This window comes from Rhipicephalus microplus, chromosome X (assembly GCF_043290135.1).
Source record: "Rhipicephalus microplus isolate Deutch F79 chromosome X, USDA_Rmic, whole genome shotgun sequence".
NCBI lineage: Eukaryota > Metazoa > Arthropoda > Arachnida > Ixodida > Ixodidae > Rhipicephalus > Rhipicephalus microplus.
The window spans coordinates 224,540,397-224,557,199 of record NC_134710.1 but is presented as its reverse complement, the minus strand read 5'-3'; the positions used below and the strand labels follow the sequence as shown (position 1 = coordinate 224,557,199).

Genomic DNA, 16,803 nt, shown 5'->3' with positions numbered 1-16,803 from the left:
CCCCATAAACGGGCCAACTGAAGGAGAGTGGCCTCCTATATACTGATGGCAGTGGAAACATAACATGTACGTGAGTAATGTGGGCTGGAGATAGATTTATAAAGTGATTTATACAATCGGTTTGATAAAATTGGACATGTCAACCGAAAACACGTGAATTACACAATGATATCGTCTCACGGAAGACAGGGAAAATTAAAATCATTAGGAGAGGCTTTCATCGTGCTGTCAATATGTAATGGGTTGAGTATGATGATAATAATCCGTAAGATTGAAAGTTTATACAAAAACAAATAGCTACGGTCCAGGCACAGAAACTAATTGTGATTCATTCTACTGTATGAAGGTAGATGACCAGTGAAGTTGTCAAACACGAGACAGGAATGACACCGAATTTCGAACCCTGGCACATCAGACACCTCACAATGAAATCTTCAAAGCCTGTATTAAACACATAGGTATTTAAATACTTATGTGTTTTAACCCACCTTTGGGTGCAGAATTTTAGGCCCCTTTACAAGCACGTAGCAGTACCATAGTTCATATCCTGTACATATCGCCTCAAATTGTGGACCATTGTTATTCTATCATCATTTTTCCTGGAGCACTGTGGCCAAGCATGGCCCTTGCGCCATTAAAACCAACATATCATCATCATCATCATCATCATCATCATCATCATCATCATCATCATCATCATCATCATCTTCTTCTTCTTCTTCTTCTTCTTCTTCATTATTATTATTATTATTATTATTATTATTATTATTATTATTATTATTATTATTATTATTATTATTATTATTATTATTATTATTATTTGTGTAGAAAGTTTCTTTTAAATTTAGTGCATGCTCCTTTAAAATTTTCTATATGGGCAGCGTTGTAGTAGCGCCTTTTTGCCGCATTCTCGATTCCACGATGCAGCCCCGCATGCTACAGAGAATTAATTCGCTACTTTTCATCTTGTATTCAACGCTTTCCGAGCTTATTTGCCAATAGTGAATACTGGTCGCTTGGTCAATTTCACGCTGTTTGCTCATTTTGCGGGGGGGGGGGGGGGGGCAGTGTTTGGAAAACAACGAACTTGCACTTTCAAGCCTTGCACGCGATCCTAGTCGTGCGATGCGTCCAAAAGCTTCTGAAGGGGCAGAAATGTTGGCGCCATTCATATGCCCAGAGGGGTACACTGCCACCACTTCACGGGACTGGCAGTCGGGAGGAACAAGGTTTGTGAACGATAGAAAAACACATAGAATTGTTGATAAAAAAATAATCATCATTGCTATCCTCGGTCTGGTATTGGAAAAGAAGCGCTGTATGCCTAAAACTGATGCTAACGTATATATCAGACAATGTGTTTGCATTTGCGGATAATCTCAACTATTATGTCACGCCGTTCCTTAACTTCTATATTCGAATAAAGAAATCCTAATTCATTAGTACTCGAAAACAGCGTTGTACGGAACGGCTTTCCGAAGAACTACGTTCCAGGAACTACTTACTTTTCGGAGGTGCGGAGGAACACCAACGTTCTATTCAGAATCGGAGGAACGGTAACTCGCTACTTTTGCGAGGGATCGGCATATGCAACGGCGTTCCTTTCTTAAACGTTTCGCAGCATTCAACAGGCGCGCACGCAGCCCATCACGCAGAACAGGGCGGACGGGCGACCGCGGGAGGCGCAACAGTCTACAATTCGCCTTTTACATAACTATACGATTCATTATGGTTTTCACTACGAGGCACCCGCCGAAGGCGTACAAGGAAGTGAGAGACGCTGCAGACTGACCACGTGCGTGATTATCGGCGCATTTTCTACCGCAGTGCTGGGAATGTTTGCCATGTAAAGAAAATTATCATCATCACCAACCGGCACGTGGTCTCTTCGTCCTGTTACACTTTTGCTTCGCTCCTAGAACACTTGCACTGATTTGTCCGGTGCGGTACGTGATAACTTTGATGATAGAGAGAGAGAGAGAGCACCGAGGCAGCGAAAGAAAGCAATACAGAGTAAAAGCAAGGAAGAAATTCCGCGCGAAAAAAATGGCAACGCAATATTCTAGATCGCCTATCCACGATCCCAAGGTAAGCACTGTGCTCTGCTATCCAGTTTTCTTTTTATGACATTTGTGCAACCCAGGCATGACATGTTGAACCTTAGTCAATGCAGATATTTAATGCACTGATGAATTTGAATTCACCTGAAGTGCGAATACATCAAGTGACGCACATCCTCACTCATACACTACGGAATGGCAATAAAGATAAACGGGTCACCATTGAAAATGCCATTTTGCTGAATTTTCATTTGCTTGCTTACACCTCTTAGTTAAGTGAACATCTTAATGAAGTAGGATGTTGAGGAAGTTATTGGCTAGGCGCTTTTGTGCAACGTGCGCCCACTCTAGATGAGCGTAGCATAGCCTTGTGGAGTATAGTAGCATAGCCTTGCGACTTTCGTTTGTTTGTCGCCTGTGAACACTGGCACATACCCGCTCTGGCGGATTGGTCAAGAAAACTTGTAGTAGCCTTCATGAGAACACTATACAATCATTTTCAGCCTCCTACTAAAATGTACAATAAAAGAAGAGGTTGCAAATTACGTAAGAATAAATAAAATGAATCAATAAAAGACAATGAGAGATAATGCCATATCGAAAGACTGAAATTTCGATCTCACCAAACAGTTGAGTTTACCCCAACCGGTCAAAATTGAATGTACGTCCTACATTCACATTACCAAATATATCGCTAGTATTTGTCGAGTGTACATTAAAGGAGACGTTATATTGGCATGCGTTTAGATTCTTGAATAAAATTAGATACTGCATCAAATAAGTTTCTGTGGCAATGTCCCAAGCCGAGGCACCTAAACTTAGAACATTATCTATAGCTAAATTTCAACATACCGCGGAAAACAGAATAACTAGAAGTCTTTTCCAAATTACTGAATAGCTCCGTCATGATATAAAATAATACTCAATGGTTTCCGTTTTTGCGTAGAATGGGCACAGGAGAGATATCGCCAGACCAGCTCTGTGTAAATAAAACTTTAATGACGAGAGGGAGGCATGGCTTCGAAATTTGATCAACATATATCTTCTAACTGTCTAGGTTAACTCCACTGAGGTTTCCAAGGTTATGTGAGGTGCTGATAGTCTGTACTTTTAAGAATAATCTCCATCATATCTGTAGAAATAGCAAATTTTCTATATCTGATCGACGCTATGTGTTCTATTTCTGGGAGTGTGAAAATCATAGTACCGTCAAACAAAGCTCGGGCTAAGGAATCGGCCAGTTCATTTAACTGCATGCCACAGTGGCCTGGCATCCATACTAACTTCGGGAGTCTGTTGTGGTGGAACTCATGTGTGGAAAGTCAATAGGGCTCTTCATTGTTCCGAAGCTGTGAGAGCTGTACACTGTTGTGCCTCGCCCAAGTTCCACGTGGTCTTCGCGGCCTGCTGGCACCTGGCAGCTGTTGATGAGTCAACCCTGCACCGGGACGGCGACGGACGCGGACAATCTGGAAAAACCACGTCGCCGGCTCCTCTTGACACAAAAGTCGTTGGCCAAGCTTTTGTCAGCCGCCGAGAGCAACACTCCGAAGCAGCGTCGACCCAGCAGCTGTACGGGGTATTCTGCCTTGCTTGAGTCAACCTGGCTGCATCAGGGAGCGACTTTGCGCATGGGATTCCACGTCATCTCACTGTGGTGCCACGCTGGCGCGTGGGGTCTCCCTCACCAAACAGCGAACTGGGCATGTCTTGCCCCTTTCCTAGGTTCAGAGGGAGGCGGTGTTTGGCTTTCCCTCTTCGGGGACGGAGAGGAAGACGACGATCTCATTGGAGTATCCTGCGCATAAATTTTCTTTGCAAGGGATCTTGGGAAGGCGGACGATGTATAAAAACGCTAGCGCAGAGGCGCTCGTGTGTGATTCTCTTTTCATGTTGTACCACGCTACCATGTAAATACTGTATATAAACATTTTTTTCTCCTTCTCCGGCTTCTCTACTCGTCCTCTCCGGGGACTCGGATGGCCCGAGTCCGCACCACGCTACCCAAAGGCGCAACAGTGGCTGGCAGCTTATGGGATTCGCCTGCGTCGGCTGCATCGAAGTGGTGAGTGCCGCGTGTTTGCTCTTCTTTTCGCCAGACTCGTTAGCGCAGATGGTCGGTAACGTGGTAGGGTGATTTTGGTAAATTTTGATTCGCAGACCAAGAATTGGGTGGCTCGTGGGCAAAATTACCTTAGAAGAGAAACGGTGTGCATATCTAAGATGGAGAAGTTTAAGGTCCAAGAACTCCTCGAAATTTGTCAGGAGCTGAATATTTCGGTCGGCTCGGTTAAAAGAAAACAACAAATTTTGGAGCACTTGGGAAAAGAGGAAGTGAGTTTAGAAGAGGCCATTGAGGCCAGAGAAACCATTTTGGCAAAGAAAGAGGAGCGTGAGCGCTTAGCCCGTGAACAAAGAGAGGAGGAAATAAGGAGGGATCGCGAGGATAAAGAACATGAAATCCGTCTGAAAGAACTGGAGCTTCGTATGTCCGTGGGAAATCAAAATTCAGGGGGTGGAGAATCAAAGATAAAGGATCTAATCCACACCTTCAAGGCGGGTGACGACATTGCATTATACCTCGTGCATTTTGAGCGAGCATGCGAAAATGCAGGGTTTAGTAGGGAGACTTGGCCACAAAAACTGATATGCGTACTACCAGGCGAAGTGTCCGATGTTATCGCAAGAATGAATAAAGAGGACTCCGAGGTGTATGACAGGGTAAAGGCTGCATTGCTACGAAAATGTCGCCTATCGACAGAGGCTTTCCGCCTGCGGTTCAGGCACTCTAAGAGGGGCAACGAATCTCATTCAGACTATGCCTACCAAATTAGAGCCAACTTTGAAGAGTGGCTCAAAAGCGCGCAAGTCTATGGCAACCATGACAAGGTCATTGAGTTGATGGTACTTGAGCAGTTTTACCGGGGAATTCCCGAGGAGGTAAGGCTTTGGGTGCAGGATAGGATGAAAGACGTAGACATGAACAGGGCAGCAGAACTCGCCGAAGATTACTGCTCACGCCGTAGTCTCCGCAATACACCACGAACTTCGGAAAAAAATGAAAAGGTAGAAAGCTGGTCGGGAAACCAGGGACGCAAGAGGTTTGCAAGAAATAACTGGAAACCCGAAAATTCCAAGTTATTAGACAATCAGCAGGGAAAGGACAGTGAGGGGACTAAGGCGGCACCTTCATCAGGTTCAAAGGCGCCTGGTGACATAGCGCATGCGTTAGAAGCGCGGAAGCCAGTTGTTTGCTACAGCTGCGGAGAAAAGGGCCACATGGCCAGGAGCTGTAAGAGGCACATGGCATTTGCCACAATTCAGGAGTCAGAGGATAGCTTAAAGCTGTTGAAGCCTTACATGAGGACACTCTCAGTGAACGGCCGAATGTGTAGGGTATTGAGGGACTCGGCGGCCACAATGGATGTAGCGCATCCAAGTTGCGTATCTTCCGAAGACTATATAGGAGAGTGTGCCTGGATTCGGCAAGTGGCAGAAAAGCAAAGCGTCTGCCTACCGATAGCGAGGGTTGTAATCGAGGGCCCTTTCGGCCAATTGTGTACGGAAGCAGCAATTTCAGCCAACCTTCCGGAGCACTTCCCTTACCTATTTTCAAATAAGTCTGAGGAAATGTTAAAAACACGTGGAGAATCATTTGCCACCGAAATAGCTTGCATGGCCCTTACCCGTTCGAAGGCGCGCGAGCTGACGCAACAGCTGAGCAGCTCACCCTCTGGGGAACAGACGTCCGAGGGCAGTGTAGGAAAAACTGAGGTAGTTGCGACGGAAAATGAGTCTGCCATGCGAGTTGTCGAGACGGAAACTGGGGCTATGGTCGACAACAGCGAGGAAATATCTCTAACGCCCGAAAACGAGGACTTGGTGACAGGCTCGGTGTTAACACCCGCGTCCACCAGTTGGTGTCAGCTAGCCAGAACCGACCGTGCAACGCTAGTGGTCGATCAAAAGGCGGATCTCGCACTCTCTATGCTGCTAGATGCCATACATAAGGAAGGTAACTCTAGGAAGAACGTTTCGTTCTACACCCAAAACGAGGTGTTGCATCGCAGGTATGAGAACGCTAAAGGGCGGGTCTACAACCAAGTGGTAGTTCCACTAAAATACCGGCGGAACATTCTCGACCTGGCCCACAGCAACGCCTGGGCGGGCCACTTAGGTATAAAGAAAACGAAAGCTAAGCTGGCTCAGGAGTTCTACTGGCCCGGGTGCTGGAAGGATGTAGAGATGTTTGTCCGTGGATGCGACACTTGTCAGCGGATAGGAAAATCAACAGACAAATGGAAGGCACCAATGAAACTAGTGCCAATAGTCACAGAACCCTTCCGTCGGCTCGTGATTGACATCGTGGGGCCTCTGCCTCCATCTAAATCAGGATATCGGTACGTCCTGACCGCGCTGTGCGTTGCCACCAAGTTCCCGGAGGCAATCGCACTGAAAGAGTTGAGTTCAGTATGCGTGGTGGACGCATTGTTGTCTATTTTTTCTCGGGTGGGTTTTCCCTCGGAGATACAGTGTGACAACGGAAGTGTGTTCACAAGCTGCCTTACGACTACATTCCTAGAACGCTGCGGGATAAAAATCGCGCATAGCTCTATTCACCATCCACAGTCGAACCCTGTGGAACGCATGCACTCGGTCATGAAACGCGTTTTGCGAGCTTTGTGCTTTGAGCATAAAAGTGACTGGGAGGGGTGTATACCAGCTGCGATGTTTTCTCTGAGGTCGGCCCCACACGAGAGTACGGGTTTTAGTCCGGCTGAACTTGTCTACGGCAGGAACTTGAGAGGTCCGCTGCACTTAATACGAGAGTCATGGACTGGATATGGGGAGGACCCTAATGTGGTTTCCTATGTACTGGATTTATTGGGGCGACTGGGGACTACACGCGAAGTGGTGGAGAGCAACATGCGCGCAGCACAGGCGCTTTCCAAGGCCCGTTACGATAAGTCAGCTCGAAAGCGAGTCTTTAGAGTGGGCGATGAGGTGATGCTGTTGTGCCCTTCAAGAAAAAACAAGCTGGACGTACAATGGGAGGGACCAGCGACAGTGTTGTCAGTGCTTTCAGACACCAACTACGAGGTAAAGTGGGGCCGGAAATGCCCCAAAGTGTATCACAGTAACCTAATGAAACCCTACATGCGACGAAAAGCAGTAGTAAACCTTGCACTCAATATTCCTGAGGATGAGGGCGCGGAAATCCTTTGTCTTTCCGATGGCACGGTCAGCAGCACATTGTCCGATAGGGTAGACACAGGGAACACCCTAAGTAAGGCTCAAGAGGAAGATTTAGAGCTTTTAGTACAGGAATTCGCTACCGTTTTCTCCGAGAAGCCAGGCAAAACGGATGTGATTAAGCACGACATTGAGCTGACGGTTAACAAGCCGATCAGCTGTAAGCCGTATCGGGTGTCACCTAGACAGAGAGAGATACTAGAGGCCGAAATTCGCCGCATGATCGACCTAGGTGTTATCATCGAAGCAGACAGTGATTTCACCTCGCCTTTGATTTTGGTTGAGATTCCGGGCCGTGATCCAAGGCCATGCGTGGACTATCGCCGCCTGAACTCTGTAACAGTCGACCAGACTTACCCTATTCCTAACATTGAAGAGAGGGTAGAGACAGTGTCTAAGGCGAAATACATTTCTACGTTAGACCTTGTTAGGGGGTATTGGCAGGTCCCTTTGACAGAGCGCGCGAGTCGATACGCTGCTTTTATCTCACCCCTGGGCACTTTTCGTCCTTTGATGATGAGCTTTGGGCTCAAGAACGCGCCGTATTGTTTCAGCCGCCTGATGGATAAGGTTCTCCACGGGCTCGAGAAATTTGCGCTGCCTTACCTAGACGATGTGGCGATATTTTCGGACAAATGGGAAGACCATGTTGAACACCTTCGGATGGTTTTGGAACGGGTCAAAAATGCAGGTCTTACGGTAAAGAGAGAGAAATGTCATTTGGGCTGTGCTGAAGTAAGCTATTTAGGGCACATTGTAGGAAATGGGCGTCGTCGACCGTCCGAACTCAAGGTAGCCGCGGTGGTCGGTTATCGTCGTCCCAGCACTAAGACCGAGATGAGAGCATTCCTCGGCCTCACAGGTTACTATCAGCATTACGTCCCGAATTACTCCGAGATTGCCAGCCCTTTGACAGATAGTTTAAGCAAGACCGAACCTGTGAACATTCAATGGGACTCTAAAAAGGAAGACGCTTTTCAGAAGCTGAAGCACGCATTGAGTGAGAAACCCGTCTTGAGGGCACCGGATTTTGCAAAACCTTTCACTATTCAGTGTGATGCAAGCGAACGCGGTTTAGGAGCAGTGCTATGTCAGACGGACCAGAGTGGAGAGGAGCGGCCGGTTTTGTATTTGAGTCGCAAATTGAGCAGCAGGGAAGAGGCTTATAGCACTTCGGAAAAAGAATGTGCTTGCATTGTTTGGGCCGTACGAAAACTAGGCTGCTATGTTGCTGGCTCTAAGTTTATTATAGAAACTGATCACTCTCCACTAACCTGGTTACACCAAATGTCACCTAAGAATGGTCGTTTGCTCAGATGGAGCATAGCACTGCAGCAGCACAATTTCGAGGTGCGCTACAAGAGAGGTGGCCTTCATACAAATGCAGACGCCCTAAGTCGAGCGTTTTGACTCGTCAAAAGACGCGGAAGGTTTGTTTGATTTTTTTGTTTACCTTTACCTAGTTTATGTGTACTTTTTTTTTCAATGTGTTACAGTGAGGGCGTAGAGAAATTTTTCACTGACTCCCTCGTTGTCCCGAGCTCTACAGTTTGCTTGTTTAGCTTGATTATAATGTTATCTCGATTCCAAATGGAGTTACGTATGAAAGAGTTACTGGACACTTGTCCCGATTGGTATGCACATTGTTTCCTTGAGCTTAAGTTATTAAGATAAGATGTTTGCTTTGTAAAATCGGAGGCCTGGCGATGGGAGTGGCGTGCACGCGGTGCTTGTCGCATTGTGTGTGGCTGACAAAGGTCGTTTCTTGGAGCTTGTCACCCACTTTTCACCGAAGCGGGGCGCAGAGGCCAGCTCTTGGAGCATTCCAGTTTGACCAGGCCCTTCGAGAAAGCAAGAGCCTTGCCGGAACGTCGCCGACATCGACCCGGCCGAGCTGCATGGAACAACTCGACCTCCCGATGTATCATCTGGCGGCGGGGGTGCTGTTGTGCCTCGCCCAAGTTCCACGTGGTCTTCGCGGCCTGCTGGCACCTGGCAGCTGTTGATGAGTCAACCCTGCACCGGGACGGCGACGGACGCGGACAATCTGGAAAAACCACGTCGCCGGCTCCTCTTGACACAAAAGTCGTTGGCCAAGCTTTTGTCAGCCGCCGAGAGCAACACTCCGAAGCAGCGTCGACCCAGCAGCTGTACGGGGTATTCTGCCTTGCTTGAGTCAACCTGGCTGCATCAGGGAGCGACTTTGCGCATGGGATTCCACGTCATCTCACTGTGGTGCCACGCTGGCGCGTGGGGTCTCCCTCACCAAACAGCGAACTGGGCATGTCTTGCCCCTTTCCTAGGTTCAGAGGGAGGCGGTGTTTGGCTTTCCCTCTTCGGGGACGGAGAGGAAGACGACGATCTCATTGGAGTATCCTGCGCATAAATTTTCTTTGCAAGGGATCTTGGGAAGGCGGACGATGTATAAAAACGCTAGCGCAGAGGCGCTCGTGTGTGATTCTCTTTTCATGTTGTACCACGCTACCATGTAAATACTGTATATAAACATTTTTTTCTCCTTCTCCGGCTTCTCTACTCGTCCTCTCCGGGGACTCGGATGGCCCGAGTCCGCACCACGCTACCCAAAGGCGCAACAACACACTAAAAGAGAATCTGCCATGATGATTGCACTGACATCATTTGAAGGAAGGCAGTTTTAGAAGCGCCAAAATAATGGCCATGAACTTAGCTTCAAATACCGGAGTGAAGTCTGGCAGCTTCACTTAGAGTGACCAGCTGAGGTAATCAGAGGCAATTCCTACACCTACCTTTACATTATTCACAGAAGCGTCTGCGACGATTACGTTATTTGTTTCTGCATGAACTATGTAATCTTTCAATCTGTTGCTAAAAAATGTCAGAGATTAGAACTCAGACTGGGGGGGGGGGGGAGATATTTCATCATATTCTATCTATTCTATCTTAATATTGTGATTTATTTCATTAGACGATGTTCAAGCCGCAAGCATTTTCTTTATTTGCACTCCAGCCAGAGCTCCGCTGCTCAGACAAAAGCGATAATAATGGGTCTTTACACATGAAAAGATGAAGCACACGAACAATGTTCACAATAATTTCCCCGCGCACTGAAGCGTCCAGCCTGGCCGTGACTTAGACCGGGGAAAGACGTCGAACAAAATAAGGGTTTCAGGCGCGAAACATGCATATGTACCACCATGGCAGCAACGGTCAGGCGGAAGGTCGATGGGAGTGACCCGACAGATAACAGGGGATGTTTGCTTCAAGGAATCGTGGCTGGAACTTCTCACGTAATACGGGAACATGAAGGCGTCCAAAGGAGCACGTCGTCACCAGGGCGGAAGAGACGTCCCGATGAGAGATGTATCGCATGTTTGCGATCGTGTTGACTGGCTTCTGTAATGAGCTGAGCAAGTTGCCGACAGTTTTGAAGTCTCGAGAGGAATAGTCCGGGTGTAGTTGGAGAAATATTGATAGTAGTGCGTAAGAATGAAACGTCGATCGTGAATGTCGCTGAACGGCCATAAGTAGAAGGCCCGTAAACTAGGTAGAAGGCTGAGTAGTACGCTGGATGGTGGTATTATGCGCAAGAGTGACCAAGGGAAGACAAACATGGTCTATAGACGTCAAAGTAATGAATACCGGAATAAAAATGAGCAGGCTTTCATTCATAGGATCCATGGTGTCTGCTATAGCTCAAGAAAGGACATATTGGATATTTTAAATAGCGTTCGTCCTGCAGCGCATATAGAATGAGCTGACGATCCTCATCGTTATGATGGTTTTCTTAACTGGCAGCTTATGCTTTAGAGAATGTCTTCGCTAATTAGGAGAAGCCAGCGGTGAGGGGGAGAAACAGTCACCAGTTTTGAGCTAACGCAAATGCGGCTCGTCCACACCCACCCTTTCTCTCGTGGTCCCTCCACCGTAGTCAAAACTCGCAGTCAATGGGAAAGTTGCCACCGCGAGCCATCGCCAGCTCAGTATCGGTGTGCGCAAGAACGGTGGCATCGATTTCTTTATCAGCGCGTGGTCTACTCTCACCTCAGCCCTTCCCGCGGATGGCCCACTTTGCCCGTCGCGCTTCTATTGACTGCGTGTGCTGACCACAAAGTGGGTCTTCGCGTCCGTTTCGTACTGCCACTTGCGTTCGCTCATCTCTGACGAGTAGCCAATGAGAAAGGACCAATTAAATAATTAAATGCATATTCCTCACACGCTTTCCGATCACTGGTCGTGGTCACGTCGCAGTTTCCTTTCAAACATGAAGCGCTTCCCAAAATATGCTTTTTTTTTTACCTTTTCTTGTCGTTGCGCATTTTTACGATTATCTGTCTTTTAAACGTGCCCAAAGCAAAAAAAAAAAATAAAAGCGTCTGAAATACGGCATGTCTAGAGAGCGCGCAAGACGCAGTGCTTGTAAGAACGCTGAAAGCTGTGTGCTGATTCAGCAACTACCCGCTCAAACTCTAACGCACACAATTCGGTACTGAAGCGAGAGGGAGGGAGAATTCTTTTACAAAACTCTCCCAATGGTTCTTCAAAAATTATTCTCGGCTGCACTACTGCACAGTAACTTACGTACGACGGTATAGCAAGGGCATTAAGGATCCTTTAAATGGTAAGGTACTATCCCTCAATGATCTCGCTCTTTTGTATCGACCCGCACCGCTGCCACATTTGTTTCAGTACAACCACTGTCCCTCAGATTTGTGTACCGACGCTAGTGCAGGCTGTCCAAACGTTCACATACAGTACTGCATTTTATGCGTAAAAGCTAAGCAAGCGGGGGTCAATGGCAATTGTTTTCTCGATCGGTCATTCTAGTGAATTAGCGCTCTATAAATCAACAACTAAGGTGAACACTTATGCAGGAAAAAGGAGGGGGTCTTATCGTGGCGCATTTACCGGAGATCACGGTAAGCCTCTGTTGGCCGCTTTAAGAACTCCGCGGGCTCAACTGGCACGCGCTCCTACGGCGCACGGGGCGCGACGGTGATCAGAGCGCAATAAAAGCTGGTCCTCGCACGGCGTACGGAACTCGTGTTTTAGCGGCCACTCAACAGCGACTTTTTGGCACGAAAGCGAGATGAGAGCGCCCGATCAATAGAGAGCCACTCCCCCGGCAACACACGGACACGCGAACCTCCCCCTCTCGTACACAGGGCCGCCCTATAACGAAGACACACAAGAGGGGAGCGCAATCAAACACAAACCGAACCGTAGCGCCCTCCGAGTCAATTAACCACCACCGCTGTCGTGTCTTGCGAATGAAACTTCCCTCGTTCGCCAACAGATGGCGCCATGTCTTCTCTTTCTCTCTGTGCTGCATTTTTTTCTGACAAGCTTGCGCGCACCTTTCTCCCTCTCGGTGAATTCCACGCCTCGCCACACCAACCATGCCGCGGAGAGCACCTCCTCCACCTTTACTCCTTGATAACGTGGGGAGTGGTAAAGTACATCTCTCTTTTTGCTCCTCTTGCGCTCTTGTTTCCTTGCCGGTGTGATCTCTTCTCCGCGGGCTCCTCTCTCGGTTTACGGCTCCCGACGCGGCTGGTTGTGACTCCTCCTTTCGCCAGCATTCCCTCGCTTGCCCTTTCCTGCCGGTGACTCCTCTTTCCGCGTCGACGTCATTGCCTCTTTCTCACAACCGTTGTCGTTCCTCCTCACCTCGCTGGCTGGCATATTGGGAGAGGGGCCATCGCGTCCGCAATGGCAGAAGCGGTGCGCGTCCTAGTGCTCGCTTCACGGCGCCTATCTGCGGTCGCTGCTTTGCACACCCCTTGTCAACGCCGCCGCTGTCGGCTGCTGGGCGCGCTCTACTGGCCGCGACTTGACTCCTCGACGCGCCGCGGCTGATCCGTCACCGAGTTCATCGTTGCAAGTGCCGCTACCGTCTGTGCGCCTGTCGCCTTGCCGGTCGTTTGTTGTAGCAGCGGCGAACGTGCGTGACGGTGCAGCTGTCGCGATGTGCCACGTGCGATAGCGCGCGGCGTGAAATCAGCCGCTGTCTTGCAGTGAAGCGGCATTCTCGCGAACGTCGCTTTTGGACATCTACCACTCTGTACGAGAACAGACCGTGATCGTGCGTGACGATTCCAATCATAAACATTCACTCGTCGCTGGCTGGTGTTTTCGTCTGCACTGTGTGACTGTACGCGCCGCTGAGACGCGTGTTTGCTCCGTTGTTACAACTTTTGGCGTCGTCGTGCGCTAATCGACAGCGTGATTGTGTGGCCGTGTGTGTGTGTGCGGAACTGTGCGCCCAGAACATTACCAGGCTGTGGGATACTACCGGTACATGAGACTGTCTCTTCGCTGTCTTGCGTCACCCGGGTTCGTTGCAACTGGTGAGTAGACGCGAACTGGGAAATTTATGAAAACACTGCACGCACAAACCAGATTACCTGCTTCTCAATTGAAGCGCAGCGTATCATTGTGTGAACGCAGTTAGGCAAGCCACGCTATCGAGGTCAGCATCTTATCCGCCTAAGGTGACCGACGTGATTGACAGGTGGAGCTCAGATGCAACTTCCTTGGCTGCCTCCACACTGTTTGAAGAATGTTTCGCGTTTTTATTATTATTCATTTATTGTTATTATTATTAGGTCACTGCCGGAACGTTGTATAAGTTTTCACAATTAATTCGTCGTGGCACTAACCAGGGCAATAACGTAGCCCGTTTAGCATTACATGGACTTGCCGGACAAGGGGCGGCGGACAACGCGTCCACGGATGTTTCAAAACAACATTCATGGACGTGTTGCACTTAGCCTCCGTGACAGCATTTCGGGAAACACTGCAGCTGGTAAGTTCGAAGAACGCTCAAAGGTCACTCATCTCCGCCGGCAGAGTACACGGCCTCCACCTACCCAGATGCCGGCCGGTTCATGCGTCACGTGCCTTTTGTTTTTGTTTTCCTTGTTAAACATGCGTTTCGCTCTTTCGCCCCTTGTCGGCGTTCTTCTACGCCGTTCCTGGCTCTTTTTTTTTTGTCGGTCCGTTTTTGTGTTCGCGCGCATTTGCTTTCGGCCAGTTCGACCGGACCGGCGCTCCTTGGGAGCTAGCTGCTTGCAAACTTGGGTGCAGGCCTCTCGTCTACGGCCTTGGAAGGTCGCAGCGCAGGGGAGAGTTCCTTCGGTCTTCCCTCCTCTCTCGTGGCGGAGCCGCTCACGTTTGTGTATAGTGGCGGTCCACGATGGGCGAGAGGGGTGCGCAAGGCGACTCCTTTGAAAGATGCATGGCCCGTCGCATCTATCGCCCCTCGGTGCGTTCAGGTTTCAGACGCCGACAAGGCACCGAGGGGAGGGAGCCGCATTCACAAGGTATAACGGCGGCGCCCTGCCCGGGAAATTTGTCGAAGCCATCCTTTTAAAAAGAAGTTTGGCGCTGCCGCTTCAGGGTCGGCCCCTCAGTTTGACTACTTTTGTCGCGCCTTCTTGCCCTCGTTTTCACACCTCGCAGTCGTCGCCCGTCTCTTGAATGGGTCGCCTCCAAGGACATGGTATTATTTGGTTTTTTGAAAAGTAATTATATTTGCCTCGCTGAAAGTACAAACATGTCTGAACCCTTTCATTGCAAATATACGCAGGCACTAAGTTCCGGATGTGTTCAGTGCGCCTTTGCATAGATGAAATTGTGAATCGGCACCTTAATCACAGTGATTCAGTAGCCCTCCATGTTACTTTGGTCTTGCCTAGTGGCTTGAAAACCAAGATGCAACCCGAGGCATGAAATAGATGAGCGAGGCCTCCTATTTATCCCTCTCTTTCTTACTCTTCTTCTTTTTCTCTATCTATTTCATTTCTATTATCCCACCCTCAAGTGCAGGGTAGCCAACCAAGCCAAATCTCGGTTAACCTCCCTGCCTGTCTTCTCCATTTCTCTCTCTCTTTCGTCATCTCCCCCTTTTTTTTTAAATGGCTGACTGCGGCAAGATCGCCGACATGTAATGCAAATTTATCTTACGCCACCATGTTGAAGTGATATCCATGCAATAGTTTAAAGTTACGCGACTGTAGCTGCTCTTTCACAGACTGTTTGGAAGCCATATAGTGGCGCATGCTGAAGCCTCTGGCAACTATTTCTCATGCCGCAACCCCACCAACCTTTTGTAAGTAGAAATCTGCATAATCTCGCGGCTAGGCTTCTTGACACGTCTGAATAAGTGAAACAGACGCTCGAGGCGTGTTCGTGCCGCCGCCGCCGTGATGTCCTGGTATCGATGGTTCATGAGCGACCCGTGCACGAAGGACTAGAAGGCCAAGGATATGCCGCTAGAAGGCCAAGGATGTGCCGTCCGTTTGACGGCAGAAACGACGACTCTGAATACACGCTCTTCCCGATGGGCTCTGTCGGAGCCAAAACGTGTTCTGGCTTCCACCGCTAGCTAGTCCGTCATGTGCACGTGTATTATCGTTCATGCCTAGGACATCTGTTCTCATACAGCGCCGTTATGCAGAGATTGGTTGGAGCAGAAACAATAATGTACAGCAACCTTGGAAGAGAACAGCGCTTTGAGATAGGTAACAGTGCACTTGAAGTTGTAAAAGACTATGTCCACTTAGGACAGGTAATAACCGCGGAGCCGAACCACGAGACTGAAGTAACTGGAAGAATAAGAATGGGGTGGAGCACATTTGGCAAGCGCTCTCAAATTATGACAGGTAGATTGCCACTATCCCTCAAGAGGAAGGTATATAACAGCTGTATCTTGCCAGTAATTATCTACGGAGCAGAAACCTGGAGACTTAGAAAGAGGGTTCAGCTTAAATTCAGGACAATGCAGTGAGCAATGGGAAAAAAATGGTAGGTGTAACTTTACGACGCAAGAAGAGAGCAGTGTGGATTAGGAAACAAACTGGGGTTAAGGATATCATAGTTGAAATCAAGAAGAAATGGACATGGGCCGGGCATGTAGCGCGTAGACAGGATAACCGCTCTTCATTAAGGGTAACTAACTGGATTCCCAGAGAAGGCAAGCGGGTTAGGGGGAGACAGAAGGTCAGGTGGGCAGATGAGATTAATAAGTTTGCGGGTATAAATTGGTAGCAGCAAGCACAGGGCCGGGTTAACTGGCGGAACATGGGAGAGGCCTTTGTCCTGCAGTGGACGTAGTCAGGCTGATGATGATTATGTTGACACCAGCGATGTGTCCCCGCCACGGTGGTCTAGGGGTTAAGATACTCAACTGCGCTGACTCGCAGGTCGCGTGATAGGATCCCGGCCGCGGCGGCCGCATTTTCGATGAGTACAAAGCTCGAGGCCGGTCTACTCAGATTTAGGTGCACATTACAGAATCCCAGGAGCCCTCAGCTACGACGTATCTCATAATCATATCTTTGTTTGCGATGTTAAACCACAACAATATTATTGCACAAGAGATTTGACCGGTTCGTCCTGAAATCCAGGTTTAGTTTGCCCAGCCGATGTTTCGTTCGGGCACGAGCCGGGATTGTGCTGACAGGCGTCAATCATCTGGCAGGCTGGGCTTGTGCTGTATATCAGCTAG

General features: G+C 48.7%; 1 protein-coding gene across 2 annotated transcripts in view; it reads left to right on the top strand.

The window, feature by feature from the left end:
- The first annotated feature begins 13,034 nt into the window (after window positions 1-13,034).
- tna (Zinc finger MIZ domain-containing protein tonalli) overlaps window positions 13,035-16,803 on the top strand; it is a 318,898-nt gene continuing 315,129 nt past the window's right edge. For both annotated transcript variants that reach the window (XM_075878705.1, XM_075878703.1), the window contains exon 1: window positions 13,035-13,642. The gene's annotated coding sequence lies outside the window, so the exon portion shown is untranslated. The remainder of the gene's footprint in view (window positions 13,643-16,803) is intronic.